General features: G+C 40.9%; 1 protein-coding gene and 1 non-coding gene across 5 annotated transcripts in view; both read left to right on the top strand.

Moving 5' to 3' along the window:
• Positions 1-19,496, top strand: part of ERG (ETS transcription factor ERG) — a 218,366-nt gene that overhangs the window by 22,365 nt on the left and 176,505 nt on the right. The gene's annotated exons all lie outside the window — the stretch shown is intronic.
• On the top strand, positions 13,652-13,799 carry LOC142826623 (U4 spliceosomal RNA). The gene has a single exon (XR_012900855.1). It is a non-coding gene; the product is annotated as a U4 spliceosomal RNA (small nuclear RNA).

Here is a 19,496-nt window from a genome sequence, read left to right as displayed (position 1 = left end):
CAAAGTCAATCTCCATTCCTGAGTCAACAACAACTTTGTGGTCAAGAATATAAAAAGCTATTGATAAAACTAATAACACCAGCATGGACATCTGACCTTCATGTGTAGATTATCAACCATCACAACCACTGCAGTCTCTGTGCCAAAGCCAGATTTATATCCAGAGTGACAAGGTCTAGGACATAAAAAGTACCTAGATCCTGTAAGAGCTGTCTGAGGGTATGTCTACACTACCCCGCTAGTTCGAACTAGCGGGGTAATGTAGGCATACCGCAATTGCAAATGAAGCCCGGGATTTGAATTTCCCGGGCTTCATTTGCATAAGCGGGGTGCCGCCATTTTTAAATCCCCGCTCGTTCGAACCCCGTGCCGCGCGGCTACACGCGGCATGAACTAGGTAGTTCGAACTAGGCTTCCCCATGAGGAGTAACGGTAGTTTAAACTAGGAAGCCTAGTTCGAACTACCTAGTTCGTGCCGCGTGTAGCCGCACGGCACGGGGTTCGAACGAGCGGGGATTTAAAAATGGCGGCGCCCCGCTTATGCAAATGAAGCCCGGGAAATTCAAATCCCGGGCTTCATTTGCAATTGCGGTATGCCTACATTACCCCGCTAGTTCGAACTAGCGGGGTAGTGTAGACATACCCTGACTGTGATCTGCTCCACAGTCTTACCCCCAATGGATGATGTGATACAGGTTTATGTTTAGGTAAACTATTAGCAAATGTAACTGAAGTCTAATGAAGTTTTTGTATGACAATATCTATATAGGTATATCTGAGACTTGTCAATGCTACTGTTTATTTTGTGACCAACAGCAGTTTTTTTATTCTTCCTATAAGAATCTCGAATAATTTACTGTTCTTTTCTGAAGTATGCTCAAGTTTTGAGAGATAGAAGAAAGAAAATTATCAAGTAGTTTTTGTGTTCAGGTGCTAAGGGCTTCTCCCATTATTTAAATGGCCCTAATGCAGTTTCTCCAGGCTCTCCTGAAATGTATAATTCTCAATAAATACTCCTTTTTTTCTCATTCTCACATTTAATGTCCTAATTTCTCAGAGTTTTCATTTCATCCAATTAAAATCTGAAATTTGCTGAGATTTTTTTGGGACAAAACAAACCTTTTTGTAGAAGAAATTAGAATACATTTTCGCATCCACGAGTCACCAGTGTACAGAACTTAAAAGATGTCATTATCTCTTCGTCTACCAACATCAGTAGAGTTGTGGAAATTGACTTGACTTTCTGCATTTGCTTTTGAGCTTCAAGTGATAAATTAGAGGTAAACATGCTAAGCACATTGCTCTACCATTCTCTTGGAATTTGTCACCATAAAACAGTCTAGGAACAGCATTTGAGTATGGTAGAGAAATGTATGGTTTAGTTTCTTTGTACAATGGCACTTATCAAGTACTCTAGTCTCTTCCTAAAGGCATACAAACCCCTCTTCACTTTGAGGTTTTGTTATAGCATAACTTTAAAATTAGAAGTAGTATGCTACTAATGGTTTGGGAAAGAATTCATATGAATATATTCAGTATACTTTTTAAAAGATTCTAGTTAAGGATAGGTAAAATGTAAATGTGTATATATTAACACTCCTCTGAAAGCAACTTTAGCAAAATAATTATACTCAGGTATTTGACTCACATGCATTGAGGAGCTGTGGCAATTCATGCAGCTGAGAATGTACTTCTGAGCCTTTGAGTTTTAATACTAAGAATTAAATCATGACTTCTGCTGTGTCGGTACAAATAGGCAAAGAGCAAATTGGGTATAGGAATCTTTTCCTTCCTCTAGGGCATTCAAATGAATAGAAGTCATGTCCAGATAATGAATTAGTCCCTGTCTGGCTTCCCCATGTTGATTTGTTTACTCTCCCTTCTACTATATTCTGTATAGGTTCTTATATTGTACTTATCAGTGTGGTATCTGAGGCCTTTCCTGTAGTGGATTTCATTTTGTGACTAGCATCTTGACATGTTGTTTTTTTCTCTCACTCACCATCCCAGTTAATCAGGGCTGGCCCGAGCCATTCACGTGCCCCGGGTCCCGGAAGTGCGATGCCGCCCCTGTGAGTGCGACGCATGCGTGGCCCCGCCCCCGGGCACCCGGTGCATGCGTAGCGCCGCCCTGGGCACGTGGAGCATGCGTGGTGCTGCCCCTGCCCGGCCTGGCAGCCCTGCATGGTGCCCCCTACAATAGAGTGCCCCGGAAGGTAGCCCGGTCAGCCCGTAGCTTGGGCCGACTCTGCAGTTAATGTATTTAGGGGTCAGTCTCCTGAGGAGCTGAGCATACTCTCGATAAACTCAGTGGGACTTGCAGGTGCTCAGCATCTCCTAGGAATGCTCATCACCTTGTAGAATTATGCCATGATGAAGTAAACAGAATAACAGCTGGCATCACATAAGGACACTATGGCTATGTCCACACTGCACAGTTATTTTGGAATAAGCTATTCCGGAATAGTTATTCCAAAATAGCTTATTTCAAAATAGCACTTCTACACTTCACAGAAGCCACAAAATTAGTCCGAGGCAGGCTTCCATAATGTACATGTACTATTTAGATTTAGTGCCCTAGGAGGAATAACTTAGAATCGCTCCAGTGAGGGGTTATTTCGAAATAGCAGAAGTGGAGCGTCTACACACGCCTTATTTCAAAATAGGTATTATTCTTTGAGAATGAGGTTTATAGAAGTTGGAATAATTATCCGTTATTTTTCAAATTAATGCTTGCACAGTTATTTCGGAATAATAGCCATTATTCTGAAATAATTTTGCTGTGTAGACACACCCTAAGAAGAATATATATTCCTGTCCTGCCACCAGCAAATCCCTGTCCTCCAGGAGTCTTCAGCAAAAGATGCACTGATTGGTGCCCATACTCCCTCTCATGGAATCTTCCAACTCAGTATTTACATCTATTAAATATAAAATGCCATGAACAATAAATCAGTATTGTGCCTGGACATAAGTGGAACACTTGCGATGACTGAGAAAAGGGGTTCTATTACCAGAGGTTCACAACACCCGTTCATTCAATACAGAACAGAATATTAACTCTTTCGATGATGTCACAGGAAAAAACAACAACAGTTTAGTATTGTTGCATTATGTTAGTTTGAAAAGATATGTAAATATCACTGGAAAAATTAAAAATGGCCCAGCAGATGTTATAAATAACAATAGCTGTCTCAGAGTGAATGAACACAAGGCTGAGTTCAATCTGCTTTAGTACATAAACTGTTAGTGTAGTGCTCTTGTGGTTTATGATGTCAAAAGTGCATTGGAGTGAATTACAGCCTTCTGTTAACTCTGGGACCATTTATTATCCTGTGTGAAGCTGAATATGTGTTTCACTGCAAGAAACAATTAATATAATGTTTTTCCTAAAAAAAGAAAATCAGTGTATATCAATGCTTTGCTTCCCTCCCTCCCTTCATACTAAGCATTAGAAAGGGGATATTGCATCTTTAAACTAAGTCCCCGGTGCCTACATTTTTCAACCCACCACAGGAAAGTTCATAGAGTGTGTCCAGAAAGATGTTTTTGTTCCCCCACCTTGGGTTTCAGTCCCTAGACTGCCAATTAAATTATCCCATAAATCCTCCATTATAGGTAGTAAAACCTAATTTTAGATTTCCTGCCCTCTCCAGTGTCTTGCCTGATTGCTACCAGTTGGATAGAGGCTCAACCTGTTAAGCAGACAATTGTAGTGAATTGGTGTTTTTTTCTAGGCCACATGTGGAGACCTTTTTAATATGTGGAATTTGGTTATAATTCTCTCTGGCTATCTTTTACCTTTTAATTGCTAAAACTATTTGTAAGGCTGCAACTTAGACATCTGTAATTTATTTTTCTGCAGACATTTTCTGTGGGAGAAAAAGTTATTGAAATTTAGATTCAGAGAAACAATAATGTAGTTTGCTACAGTTAAAATAATATTGGAGAATTAGCTCTTAGATAGCTTTTGTGAAAGACTGTCCAGATATGGCAAACACATTTACACCATTCCTAAAATGTAAGATGAAAACATTTTAGGCTATCTGAAAATTAACTAGTTCTTTCCCTGTTTCCCCAAATTGATTAGCTCTCCCCAAATAATGTTTGTTTTTTAGTGGCAGAGTCTGCTAACTTTTCTTATGGTGAACAGCACTTTACTCAACAATGGTCCAGTTGATTTCTTTAGGGAAGAAACTGCCTTTTTTATTTTTGTTTGTATAGCTTCTAGCAAGTTGGGACCCTGTTCCATGACTATAGCAGTAATACAAATAAATAATATACAGTAATCTCATTTGTCAAGTAAGATGCTATGTAATGTGAGTAAGGGGGTCAGAATCTAGTCTCTTTGGTTCCAGGCTGTGAACTCCTACTGACTTCTGGACAAGTAGACCTTACATGAATCCACAAGTAGAGCAATTCTTTCACTGGGATTCCTTTTGAATGCAAAGGTTCTGCCTGCGTGGAGCTCAGGAAAAAATTGGAGTCCAAAGACTAAAAAAAATTGACCTCCCCCCCATGTAAATATTTCTCTGGTATTTTGACTAGAACTGGTTCATCCAAGTTCTAAAGTGCTTGAGAAAGCTTGAGGACACCTCACTTGAAAACTAGCAGGAGCTTTCTTAGTCAAAAGTGGCTGGGTTAGTGGTCTGTCAGGAGTAACTTTTTTTGTTTAAATCTCCAGAACAGAACAATAAGGAAGTTGTTGTAATGCTTATTACAAGATAAGGGGCCAGTCTTATTAATACTTGTACATTTGTGTATCTCTGCTCATGTAATCGAATTGAAAGCAAAAGGACTACAGGCAGTCCCCGGGTTACGTACAAGATAGGGACTGTAGGTTTGTTCTTAAGTTGAATATGTTTGTAAGTCGGAACTGGCATCCAGATTCAGCCGCTGCTGAAACTGATCAGTTTCAACAGCGGCTGAATCTGGACACCAGTTCCACTTACATACAGATTCAACTTAAGAACCCCAGGCATCCCCAAGTCAGCTGCTGCTGAAACTGATCAGCAGCTGATTCCAGGAAGCCCAGGGCAGAGCAACTCTGCCTCAGGCTTCCTGTAGTCAGCCGCTGGTCAGTTTCAGCAGCAGCTGACTTGGGGACGCCTGGGGCAGAGCAGCTCGGGGGCTGCTGGGTTGGTCCAGTAGCGCGGCCGCTCCTCGGCGCTACTGGACCAACCCAGCAGCACCCCAGCTGCTCTGCCCCAGGCGTCCTGATTCAGCCACTGCTGAAACTGATCAGCAGCGGCTGAATCAGGACGCCTGGGGCAGAGCAGCTGGGGTGCTGCTGGGTTGGTCCAGTAGCGCCAAGGAGTGGTGCTGCGGGACCGACCGGCAGCGCCCCACCTGCTCTACCACAGGCCCCCGGCTTTGCTCCACGTCTCCCTGGCCTGTTGGTGGGGGGGTACTAGCTGCGTCTCCCCCCAGCAGACCAGGGAGACGCGGAGCAAAGTGGCGGAGGACCCGGGCCGGACCGTGGCGCTTCCAGATCAGCGCCGCGGTCCGGCCCGGGTCCTCCGCAGCTTTGCTCAGCGTCTCCCTGGTCTACAGACCAGGGAGACGCTGAGCAAAGCCACGGAGGACCCGGGCCGGACCTGCGGTGCTTCCAGATCAGCTGGAAGCACCGCGGGTCCGGCTCGGGTCCTCCGCCGCTTTGCTCAGCGTCTCCCTGGTCTGCAGACCAGGGAGACGCTGAGCAAAGCACCGCGGGTCCGGCACGGGTCCTCAGACCAGGGAGACGCTGAGCAAAGCCGCTGAGGACCCGGCCGGACCCGCGGCCGCTTCCAGCTGATCTGGAAGCGGCCGTGGGTCCGGCCCCGGGTCCTCCGCCGCTTTGCTCCCCGTCTCCCTGGTCTGCTGGCTCCTCCAGCAGACCAGGGAGACGGGGAGCAGCTTTTCTTGCCCCGGAGGAGGCGGGCGGTGGGACCAGGCGTCCCGCCGCTCCAGTCCTCCGGGGCGAGAAATCCCCGTTCGTAACTGCGGATCCGACATAATTCGGATCCGCATAACTCGGGGACTGCCTGTACTGTGATTCAGGTTATGCGCATGCAGCATCAGACTGTCTCACCCAACCTTTCATGATCACTGCCTTTTTAACCTGTAGGCTGCATTACTTTAAAACATTTTATGTAGAACTGTGTGAAAACCACTCCTTTGCAGCTATTGTATGATTACACAAAAGTTCTTGTATTGTAGAAAAGAAAAGGCTTGCTATGATGGACTGTAGGTATTTTATGTGCAATATTCTCCCAAGTGCAAAGTTTTATGGAATTGTATAAAGAGCACCAACAATCAAATAGAAATTGAAATATGTTTCATTGTTAAAATTATCTCCATTGCATGCACATGAACACACATTATTATCATAAGGCTTATACGATGGGAATATTATCACTTATTGAATGATCAGTGAAGTGTTTTTTTAAAAGGAAAACACATAATGAATAAAATGGACTGTGCTAATAATTCAAAGAAAAAAGAAAGGTCAAAATTAGGGCCTATCAGCCCTGATAGTGTCTCTATAAAAATAAAGAAAATGTTACGTGAAATCTCCCTGTAATATTATTTAGGTGTTGTAGGATCCACAATGTAATAGAGGTTTTCCAGTCAGACAGAAAGGAAAAGCCTCTTCTCTAAATCTGAAGACAGACACAGGTTTGTAGACAAAGAAAAAGGGAAATGGGGAACAACAGATGATTTTTCTATATTGAAATTATCTGTATACCTAAAACTGTGCACAGTATATGGAAGTAAGTACTAACATTTGTGTATGTTCAGAGCCCTGTGTACTCTGCAATTTCTTGGCCATCTAATTTGCTCTAGTCCTTGCCATAAAATTGTAATATATGTTCCAAACTTTAAGCTTAAAGGGTTAGGTTTACAAAGGGACGTAATCGTATAACTGCCACTTTAAGCACCTAAATACCAACATTTAGGTGCCACTGGTACTCACGGAACCCCTGCTCAACTGCTGCCAAACTATGTATTGCCTCAGCACAAGTTCCCTAGCCATCTGTGTTTCTGTGTCTGTCTGGCCCACGAAAGCTCATCATCTAATAAACCATCTTGTTAGTCTTTAAAGTGCTACATAGTCCTGTATTTTGTTTGGACATAAGCACTAAGGCTACGTCTAGACTGCAAGCCTCTTTCAAAAAAGAGCATCTAGACTACAACCAGTACTTTCGAAAAAGCAAGCTGCTTTTTCGAAAGAGAGCTCCGAGGCAGTCTGGATGCTCTCTTTTGAAAAAGCACAGTTTGCATTACGTAGCACCTTTTTTCGAAAGAGCACTTTCAAAAAAAGATGTTATTCCTTGTAAAATGAGGTTTTCTGCTGTTGAAAAAAGTGCCGCGTTCTTTCAATTTACTTTAGAAAGAATGCAGCAGCAGTCTAGATTCAGGGGAAGTTTTTTAGAAAAAAAGCCACTTTTTTGGAAAAAACCCTGTAGTCTAGACACACCCTTACTGCATCACTTTAAGAGGAAAGGTAGTGCTCCTCACCCATGTGGCATTGATCCAGTAGGCATGCTCAGAGCATACCTACTTCCATATGAAATGTGAGTGGGAGAACAACCTCCCTCAGAACTTCTAGCTCATTGGGCAGGTACTAATCTAGGGTGTGGGAGACACTCACTTTAAGTTTCCCCCTCATAATGAAAAGGGAGAAGTTAAGCATGGTTTTATCGAACAAACTTAAAAAACAACTTATGACCTTGCAGCCCCTTAGACACTAACAGAACATGTAGATGGTATCAGTTTTCCTGGGCACAGCCCACTTTTTCATCACGTTTGTGTCCACAAAAGCTCATGAAACCATCTACATGTTTTGTTAGTCTCTAAGGTGCTGATGAAAGGCCATTCGTTGCTTCCTAAGTTTGTCCAGTTACAGACTAACTTGGCTACCCCTCTGAGGATTCTGTAGAGTCTGAGGTAAGCAGCCTATTTATTGCACTGTGGAGAATTCTGATGTGTGTCTCCCTCAATCTTTTCTGATGAACCTGTTTGTGTGTGTGTGAGACAGTGACAGAGACCGAGAGCAAACACACTCATGAGACTGACTCTGTAGTCGGGTGATTAGCATACTCATCCAGGGTTGCCAGGTGTCTGGTTTTTACCTGGACAGTCTGGTAATTATGTCTTCTGTCCAGTAAATCCCCCCCCCCCCCCCCCCCCCCCGAAAATACTGGCATGTACACCAATGCAAGTGTCTGCTCAAGTCTGGAAAGAGAATGAAACAAGAGTGCCCCATGGAGTGCCCCATCCATCTAGGGGACTTAAGTCTGAAGCCTAATGCTGACAATGTGAATGTCAACATGGTTAACTATTTCTCAGCTGACCATTACTATGGCCCTACCAAATTCACGGCCATGTAAAATGTGTCATGGACTGTGAAATCTGTTCTTTCCCCTTGGAAATCTGGTCTTTTGTGTGCTTTTACCCTATATGATCCAGATTTCACAAGGGAAACCAGCATTTCTCAAATTAGGTTCTCCTAACCCAAAAGGGAGTTGCAGGGGGGGCTGCAGTATTGCCACCCTCACTTCTGCATTGCCTTAGAGCTTGGCAGCTAGAGAGTGATGACTGTTGGCTGGGCATCCAGCTCTGAAGAGGGCACTCCAACAACAGAAGTGCAGAAGTAAGCATGTCAATATCCTTTACTTCTGTGCTGCTGCTAGTGGTGGCTCTGTCTTCAAAGCTGGGCCATGTCCAGCAGCCTGCACACTCCAGCTGCCCATATCTGAAGGCAGCGCTGCAGCTAGCAGCAGCCGCACAGTAGTAAGGGTATCAGTACTGCAACCCCTCCTCCAATAACTTTGCAACCCCTCTGCCTCCAACTCCTTTTTGGGTCAGGAGCCATTACAGTTACAAGACCATGACATTTCAGATTTAAATAGCCGAAATAATGAAATTTACTATTTTAAAAATCTTATGAATGTGTAATTGACCAAAATGGAGCATGAATTTGGTGGGGCCCTAATTTTACATACCAAGTTGTTAGCAACAGCTTCCTGTGTGCCAAAGCTCCTATTTCCCCTTGACAATTTCTTCAATGAAGTGATGCATTTTCAGTACAAAATGAAGAGCACTCAGAAAATTTAAAACATAGGAGACACAAAAAATTAATTTAATTTCAATATTAAATTTAAGAAAATAAGGAATTCTGTACTGACTATGGGTACTTTTATATTTACCTCAATAAATATCTCACTTTTGAAATGTAAATTAAAGCTGCCTTAGAAGATGTAGTCTCCTGCATTGGGAGTGTGAGAAAATCCAGCTGCCCTATTGCAGAATTCAAGCTAAGCTTGCTGTAGAGCTGTTAGGTCCTAATTATGCTATTGTAACAAGCAAAAATGTCACTTGGTACCTTAAAAAGATAGGAGGTATAGGAGTTTATTATTTTGAGTATTACTGATGCTTTATTATTAATAGACTAGTGGGGATTTTTGCAAAGACTTCAGTGAGCCATAAGAGCTTACATTAGTAAATCTCACATTTATTGATGTAACTGCATGTTGGGTCTTGCGGTCTTTTCAGCCTAAAAGGAGCCAAGATACTGGAAATGCAATTATTTTGATTGATTTTTAGAGATCACAAATATCTTCTTTAGGATCTGATTTATTCTGAGTCTCGTGACTCTAAAGAGGAATCACAAAATCACCCAAGACGGGGTATATACTGCTCTCTAGGATAAACTGTGTATTCATTACTAGAGTGAACCTTGGCAGAGAGTAGTTAGAATTAGCTGGCACCATCAAGGCTGCTTTACTTTATGAGCTGCAAAGTTGTATGAGTTTTATACATTCATTTTTTTCTGCTTTAGGGCCCAATCCTACCGCCAGCAAAGTCACTGACAAAACTCCTATTGATTTAATTGGCACAGATACTGTAAGAGCTGTGGGGGATGAAACTATGTGCCTCCAGTCCAATTAGATGCTAAGTACTATATTCGCTCACTGAAGATAATGGGAGTGTGGTACATTAGCAGCTTGAAAGGAGTGTGTATTCCTTGCAGGATCAGCCCCATAAGGGACAAATAAATGCATTCCATGCTCACCTGTGCCCAGTAAGTTCTGGGAGCAGCTGAGGGGTGTAAAGAAAGAGCTATTTGTAACTCTCTGAACTTGGAGTCAGTTCTCCACGATTCCATTTTTAGCATAGTTTAAAACAGCCTTAATTCTGCTCTACATTAGCTAGCTTGCTATGACCCCAGTTATTTTGAAAGAACTCCTCTTATTTTGAAATCACAAGCTTAGAGTCCACACTACCAAGCCCATTATTTCAAAATAAGGGGCTGGTTATTTTGAAATAATAACTCCCACTTTCTATGAGGAATAACGCTTATTTTGAAATAGTAATTTCAAAATAGTGATAGTTTGGATGTTCCACTGCTGCTGTTTTGAAATAATTATTCACCAGAGTCATTCAAAGTAATTACTCCCCAGAACTTCCTGGGGCTCTAAGTCGAGGTAGCATGTCCATACTAAGGGAACCTGCCTCAGACTAATTTTGAGGCTTCCCTTTAGTGTGGACATGCAATTTCAAAATAGTTATTTTGGGAGTTATTATTTCAAAATAAGTTATTTTGAGGTATGTCAATTGCATATCTTATTTCAAAATAGTTTATTTCAAAATTGGGAGCGTCTACACATCACTTATTTGGAAATAGAGCACTCTTCCTCCAACTTCCCGTACTCCTTGTATAATGAGGGTTACAGGAGTTAGAGTAAGAAGTCCTCCAGCTTGACAGTGTTTCGACATTATTTCAAAATAATTGCCTGTTGTGTAGATGCGGACAAAGTTATTTCAAAATAATACTAGTTATTTCGAAATAATGTTGCTCTGTAGATGTACCCTAAGAGATTTATGAGGTCATGAGCTTTCGTGGGTAAAACCCACTTTATAAGATGAGTTGGAGTGGAAGTTACAGAATCTGGGGTGTATATTTACCTTGTTGAGCTTGTCTTGAAGTGGGTGACTTCTGGGTACTCATTTGGATCTGTCAGTGTGTTTCCTTGCTTCCCCAGGTGGATATTTAAGTTTTAAGAATGCTTGATAAAGATCTATGTCTAATGGGTAAGGGTAATAGAAACATACATGAATGTTTCACCTGCTCCTCTTTTATCCTGGTCACTTTCTGAGTCCCTAAGGGTATGTCTACACTACCCCTCTAGTTCGAACTAGCGGGGTAATGTATGCATACCGCACTTGCTAATGAAGCCCGGGATTTGAATTTCCCGGGCTTCATTAGCATAAGCGGGGAGCCGCCATTTTTAAATCCCCGCTGCTTCGAACCCCGTGTAGCGCGGCTACACGGGGCTCGAACTAGGTAGTTCGGACTAGGGTCCTATTCCGAACTACCGTTACTCCTCGTGAAACGAGGAGTACCGGTAGTTCGGAATAGGCACCCTAGTCCGAACTACCTAGTTCGAGCCCCGTGTAGCCGCGCTACACGGGGTTCGAAGCAGCGGGGATTTAAAAATGGCGGCTCCCCGCTTATGCTAATGAAGCCCGGGAAATTCAAATCCCGGGCTTCATTAGCAAGTGCGGTATGCATACATTACCCTCCTAGTTCGAACTAGGAGGGTAGTGTAGACATACCCTAAGAAAATTAGCATTTTCTCTAAAGAGTAAGTTTGTTCCTTTACTAGCAATTCCTTTTCTTGTCCTAAACCATATATATACTAGGAAACTATTTCAAAATAACTAAATTCAATTTAATAACTCCCAATTTTACAGAATCGAAATAGTGTGTCCATACTACAAGAAGGCTTGAAATTAGTCTGAGGCAGGCTCTGTTAATGTGGACACGCTACTTTGACTTAGAGCCCCAGGAAGCCCTGTGGAGTCATTAGTATGAATGACTCTGGGGAGTAGTTATTTCACAATAGCGGCACAAATTGGGAATTAGATTTTCTGAACTGCTGTGTACTACAGAAATACATTTTTTCATGGCCCTTTGGACACCCAGAGCTTGCCAGATCTTTTCTTACTTGTGTTGTGGAGTGGCATAGAAAGAAGGTAGGACTGTAACTGTGGAATGCTGGACTCCACTTGAGGATGAATTCCCCCAGGATCCTAGTGCCACTTTCTATTTGTGTATAGCACTTACTTGGAAAGAGTTCTGAGTTGTGACCTTCTGAATTCAGGAGTGTATCTACCAGGCAAGATATATTGAGTTAATAATTATAGCAAATAACTGATCAGAGTGTTTGCATGGTTATGAAATGAGAGATTCTAAAATCAAAACTGAGACTTCATGTTGGACACTTGAAAACTATGGGCCTGATTCTCTTTTGCCTTTCATCTCATGTAGTCAGCCAGTTCAAAATAGGTATAAGGCACTGCCAGATAAGAATGGTAGGATTTTACACCAACTTTGCAGAAACATGAGTATATGAAGTGAAAGGTAATAGAGAATCAGGTCCAGTAGATCTGAACATCTCTACTTCCCTGAGGAAATATGACACATATTTGTAGTCTGTTAGTGATGCTGCTCAAATCTCAAAATATTCAGAGGTTCATTTAAGATAAGCATGCTCATCCAGAATATGTCTGAACATTTTTCAATTGAGAAAATGAAGGCCAGAAATGCCCCAAGATGAGTTTCTCCATGAAGTTTTCAACAAGCCTGATTTCAAAATCTGGAAAGGAAGAGAAGCATGTACATTTAAATAAACAATACTGAACTTTTCCTAACCTCACTAAATGTTTGGGTGCAGTTTGATTTTTTTTGTGTGTGACAATTTAGGTCATTTCATCTTTTACTAGAATGTATATTTTCCATCCTTAAATGCAAGAAAGTCTTATTTTGTAAAATCATTTCAATAAATGTGAGTGCTTTCTACAGCACTATGAATGCTTTCTATTCTTTTCTTAAACAACTTTCTTCAATAGCCCACGTGACTTGCTCTAGATGTAAAGTGCTATATTTATGATTCTACTTCTGTTTGGTTTTGATTCCAGAGGTTGGGACTATGTTTGTACTTTGGTGAGTTTCCTTAAGGGGGTTACTTTGGCTCTATGCCAACTCTCATTGAACTCAATAGAAAGACTCAGATTGATTGAAAGCTTTTGTTCTAAGAACATAAAAATGGCCGTACTAGGTCAGACCTATGGTCCACCTAGCCTATTATCCTGTCTGCCCACAAAGCCAATCAGAGATGCTTCAGAGGGAATGTACAGAACAGGGCAATTATCAAGTGATTCATCGCCTGTCATCCATCTTCAGCTTCTGATGTTTACCCCTGTGTAAACCAAATGGAAGTTAAATTGACGTCGGACACCTTTATTCTGAAATGAGAATGTCCTCATACAGCTTTGCACTGAAATATCAAAAGACGTGAATTAAAATGGATTTCATGATTTTGGTGCAACTTTGTGTGTAGCCCAGTCCTCAAGTTACTGGCTGAACTGGCATCACTGGTGGAAAAAGTAGAGTTTGTAGTTAGGCATTTAACATTTTCTGTGGGCAGTGGCAATACTGTAGCCTAGCGTTTCTCAAACTGTGGGTCCTGACCCCCTGGGGAGTCGTGAGCAACGTAGAGGGGAATCGCAAACAACTTAGAGGTGGGTTGCGAGCAACTGAGAGGCTGGTTGCAGCAGTGGAGAGGGGGGTCATGAGCAACTGAGAGGGGGGTCGCGGTATCACTAGTTTGAGAACCCCTGCTGTAGCCTGTAAGGTTTAACCGAGGCATAGTTATTGCTAATTGAAAACTTTTCCTTAAATGGCATTTCATTTAATGTTGTGTGACAAAAATTCTCAATGAGAGCAAAGAGTGAAAATCTTTGGATTTAATGGGCCAGATGCTAGAAGTATGCTGATTTACACTAACCAGAGATCTGACCCATTGTGGTTTTAAATTCCAGGTACTCCCCTTCCATTTAACTAAACAGGTCCTAATGAAGCCATTAGGGATTTTGTATAGATGGACACAGTACATACTGTAACAATTGTGCACTCATAATTTACCCTTTAAACTATTAAATACAGTAAAATCCTGGTACACTTCATTGTTTGCATCGTTTCATTGGGGTTCACATGAAAGTTTTGGGAACATCATCCCATTCAGATTAAAAATGTTCCCTTTTTTACATCCATAGAATAGACCTAATGGGACTAATTGTCCCTTAATCATTGACAGCTCCTTTGTCCTATTTATTCTCAGAATAGTATTTAGGGGGTTCTTTCTCGTTCTCACATTTTATCAGCTTTACGGAATGTACTAGCCGTGAGAGGGACAGTATTCTGACAAAATGGTTCATGTTTACCATAAAAGAGAACGAAAACTTTTTTCTTGTCATGAAGTCATCAGCATCTGTGTGTTGATATGTGCATTTGTGGGGTGGGATGAAGTTTTAAAAACAGCTCTCTGGACTCTTCTGAAAACCCAGAGCACTCTCCTACCCTTGCTCTTGTGCAACAAAGAGAAGAGAAATTGCAGTGATTGGTGATTTTAATTTGGACAGATTTTAATTTTATACGGACAGTGGCCTTGTGGCTTGGTCTAGTGGAAACCCTAAATCATTATGAGATTACTTGGCATTCTCAGAACAAATTCTTATCACAGTGTGTTCATTAGGTTTTATGCCCAGTTAATCCTTAAGAAACATATATTACTTCTACATACTACAAAGTAAATATATCTGAATAGTATTAATTCAGTCTTTGTTAAATATTCCCTCAAATGCACACTTTTAAACCTGTGGTATTTTGATTCTTTCTGATTAATTTTTTGGCATTTTGATGTATGGTCAGTCCATTTCTCAAGTGTCCTTCTGTGCACGTGCATCTTTTCTTGTTAGGTAAGAGCATGTCCGAAGCCCATTGAAAGCAGTTGGAGTCTTCCCATTGACCATTAGCCCATCCTTACAGTCTACATTTGTGGTTGAGCCATTTAGCTTCTCAAGAGATTTCCTTGCAATGTCTGAACTGGTCAAAAAGAAACACTGGAAATATCTTTGTCCTTACAAACTGTCCTGTGGTGCCCACAGTTGTATATACTCGGTGCATAAGTAATGAGGAGGAACAGTACTGGCTGCCCCACTACCCATTCATGTTTGACCCTCATGATTCTTTATGGCAGGGAGAGGGTTTGAGAGTCTGGCTCCAGTCCAGCCCCAAATGTCTACATCCTGAGTAATTTCTGTATGTGTGTATGGGGGTCTTGGGTGGGAGGGGTCTTGTCTCTGGACCCCCCAGAAAGGACTAGGGTCTCCGGCAGTGATTTAAAGGGCCTGGGACTTTGGTCATTGCTGCTGCTGCAGTAGCTACAGTGGTGGCTCAGAGTCCTGGGCCCTTTTAAATTTCCAGGCCCTGGGTCAACTGCCCCCTCTCCTCTGCCCCTGTTCGTGGCCATGTCTACCCCATAATTTTATAGCCAACAGTCAGTGTTCCCTGTAAGCCGGGTATTTGTGCAGCCACTCAGGAGACATTTAAATGCCCACAGCTAGGTTTTTGTTTCTTCTGGTGGTGGTGTTGCATGTAAAATATTATTTTGCACACGGATGAAAAATGTCTGGATATGGATGGAAAAGATTAAAGGAAGTATTTCCTACTGCCTGAGTCAATAGATATGGACAAGCCGTGCATATCTTACTGCAGTAAAGCCATACATGTGGCCCTATTTCTGCAGTTCTCCAGTCTGAGTCTAAGCTGAGAATCTAGTTTGGTGGGGCTAATTTATTTAATTATCCATTTTGCAATCTAGATGTGGCCTTAGAGTCATGTTGTAACAGTATATTGAATGAAAAAAAGTAATTTTTTCTTTGGTATAGGATTATAACTTAGAAATACCTAAAGGAGTACTATCAATTTACATGTTGAAGTTAGAAGTATCTTTTTTAACAGGATATATCAACTTAAAGTTGAACTTCTATATGATTTTTAAAACCACTTGCTATGATTACAAGTAACATATGATGATTATAACTGACAAAGATTAGAGGAAACATATGTTTCCAGTTTGTTTATTGTGGGCAATCCCTTTTATTGTTACTACTATATAATCTCTGAGCTTATCCTGTTGTATTTGTGGGTATTTCACACAATAACAAAACCATTTTAAATATAGGAAAATGTGATTATAAAAGCATAAAAACTATCAGGGCTTGACAGTACCAAGTGCTGTGCCTGAAACCACCATTAATCCAGGCTTTGCCCTTGACTACATTTTAAATCGATATTATTCCATTAAAGATTAATATTCTCTCTCTCTTTCTCCCTGGCTGTGTCTAGACTACACAGTTCTTCCGGAAAAAGATACGTTTCACAATTTGCGTATCTTTTTCTGCTTTTTTTTTTTCAGAAGAGGCTTTTCTGACATTTGGCCCATCTACACTGGGCCAAATGTTGGAAAAAACCCTTTTTCGGAACATCCCTTCTTCCTCATGAAACGAGGTTTACAGAGATGCCAAAAAAATGGGTCTGCTCTTCTGAAAAAAAAAAGTCGGAAGAGCATATGTGTTCCTTTGACAAAGCACAGTTTTTCTGGGATACCTCTGATATCCTGGAAAAAGTCTGTAGTCTGGATGTATCCTCTCACCCTCATACGCGCGCGCACGCGCGCACACACACACACACACACACACACACACACACACTTAATATTTGTGCCTTTAGCTGTAGTGGATAATGTTGATGTCAGGTCAGTGCAAGAAGTATGAACAGAGGTGCAGGAAAATGAAAAGGGGACCAAACTTGGAGAAAGGGAAGGAGTGGAAATTTTGTGTCATGATTAATGACCTGAAAATCAAAAATAGATCTTACAAAAAGTAGAAATATGGATAGGATGGGTGCAGAAGACTTTGTGGGGTTGCACAAGTGTGTAGGAAAAAAATTAAAAAGACTAAGGCACAAAATGAATTACACATAGCAAGTGACATAAAAAGCAATAGGAGATTCTATAAGTATATTAGGAGCAAGAAAAAGATGAAAGAAAAATATAGGCCCAGAACTTAGAGAGGAAGGAGAACTAATGATGGGAAACACCAAAAAAGGCTGAGGATTTAATGCCTATTTTGTTTCAGCCTTCACTAAAAATGTTAGTTGTGACCAGATAATTAACACAATCCATATTAACAACAATAGGCTGTGTCTACATTGGCACCCCTTCCGGAAAAGGGATGCTAATGTAGCACTTTGGAATAGGCAAATCCGCGGGGGATTTAAATATCCCCCACGGCATTTGCATTAACATGGCTGCCGCTTTTTTCCGGCTTGGAGATAAGCTGGAGAAAAGTGCCAGTCTAGACGTGATTCTCCGGAAAATAAAGCCTTTTCCGGAGGATCTTTTATTCCTACTTGAAAGTTAATAAAAAATTAAAGGAGGGTTAAATAATCAATGAAAATCTACGTGGATTTGTAGAAAATAGATACTTTCAAACTAAATTGATATTTTTATGATGAGATTACAAATGTGGTCGATATTCATAAGAAGATTGATTGAATGTATTTAGTCTTCTGTAAGGTATTTGTCTTGGCACCACACAACATTTTAATTAAAAAATTAGAATGATACCAAATGAACATGGCACACATTAAATGGTTTAAAACTGGCTAACCAATAGGTCTCAAAATGTAACTGCAAATGGAGAATCATCACAAAACAGGTCTGTTTCCAGAGGAGTCCCACAGGGATTGTTTCTTAGCTCTGTGCTATTTAACATTTTTATAAATGACCAAGAAACAAACATAAAATTATCACGAATAAATTTTGCAAATGAAACTAAAATCGTGAGAGTGGTAAATAATTAGAACAAGTTTTTTGATTCAGAGCCATCTGGATTGCTTGGTAAGCTGAGTGAAAGCAGCCAATATGCATTTTAATATAGCTAATTGCATGTATATATATCCAGGAACAAATAACATAGTCCATATATGTAAAATGAGGGGTTCTAACCTGGGAAGCAGTGATTCTGAAAAAGATTGTGGGATTTGTGGAGGGTAATTGGATGAGCATGAGCCCCCAGTGTGATGCGGTGGCCAAAAGAGTTGAAGTGATTCTCGCATGCATAAAGAGAGGAATCTTGAATAGGAGTAGAGGAGTTATTTTACCTCTGTGTATGGCACTGGTGCTGCTACTGCTCAATACTATGCCCAGTTCTGGGGTCCACCATTCATAAAAGATGTTGGAAAATTGGAAATGGTTTAGTCTACCAGTTCCTACATGAGGAGTAAATATTTAATAATTTGTTCTTTAAATCATCAGAGAAATGTCTAATACAATCCAAGTGTGGGATGTTAAAGCTAGACAAATTAAGACTGTAAACAAGATGTACATTTTAATGGTGAGAGTAATTAACCATTAGTAGTGGATTCTCCATCACTGACAATTTTTCAGTCAAGAGTCAATATTTTTTGAAAAGATATGCTCTAGGAATTATTTTGAGAGAAATGTTATGGCTTGTGTTGTACAGCAGGTCAGACTAGATGATCATAATGGTCTCTTATTGCCTTAGAATCTATTCATCTATGAGTCTAATAAGGAAAGCAACATCAGTGATAAAAGGTTTAGAAAACTTGACCTATGGAAAAACTTTAAAAAACTAAGTATGTTTAGTCTTGAGAAAAGCAGACTGGGGGGCAATTTGATAAGTCTCTAAATGTGTTCACTGAGATAGGACAAGAAGCAATTAAACTTCTGAAATGGAGATTTAGGTTAGATACTAGGAAAGGGTTTCTAACTGCAATGAAGTTAAGCCCTGGAAGATTCTATCAAGGAAGGCTGTGGAATCCCCGTCTTGAAAGGTTTTTTTAAATAAAGGTTTTTAAAAAAAAGGTTAGACAAATTCTTGTCAAATATTTGGAGCTGCCTGTTGACTAGAAGACCTTCTTCCCAGTTCTGTGTTTCTGTAATTCTTTTTTTCCTGAGCACATAGATGCTTTTCCATGTGAAGACTGTATCACTGAAGTATGGCAAGGTTGAGAGTGGTGGAGGGTAAAATTAGGAGCAGTCATCCCATGCAGTAAGTCCTCCTAGAAAACTGGTAGATTTCCTAGCATAAATTTGCGTGGAAGTTGTTGCAGCTTCATGCAATGTGGATTGGAGAGGGAATTGTTGTTGTCTGCATAGACATCCCATTGGTAAGGATTGAAAAAGTTTGTGTGTGAATCCTTGGGTGCTACATAGTTTTAAGGCAGGGCTACTCAACTTTGGAAGCCCCGGGATCCATGATGATACTCACAGTAAATGCCAAGTGCCGCAACTTAAGTGTGGTTGCGTATGCATGCAAACAGATGCAAATGGATTTATTATCAGGAGAATAAATGTGGGATCAATATCTTGGAGGAACATAACAAAGAGAAACATTTATTATGTAAGCATTAACATAGCAATTGTTCAAATCAAGATACTGGGAAGGCAAGTACACCTAAGAATGACTTGTCCGTGAAAAAGGTTTATTTATTTGACATGTTTTTGTGGGGATTGAAGATCAAAGATGTGATTCTGCAATTTGGGAAAAGTGTGTAGGGCTCCTGGTGAGGGTAGGGGATG

Source organism: Pelodiscus sinensis, chromosome 1 (assembly GCF_049634645.1).
Source record: "Pelodiscus sinensis isolate JC-2024 chromosome 1, ASM4963464v1, whole genome shotgun sequence".
Lineage (NCBI taxonomy): Eukaryota > Metazoa > Chordata > Testudines > Trionychidae > Pelodiscus > Pelodiscus sinensis.
The sequence above is the reverse complement of the archived record's forward strand: the minus strand, read 5'-3'. Positions and strand labels throughout refer to the sequence as shown.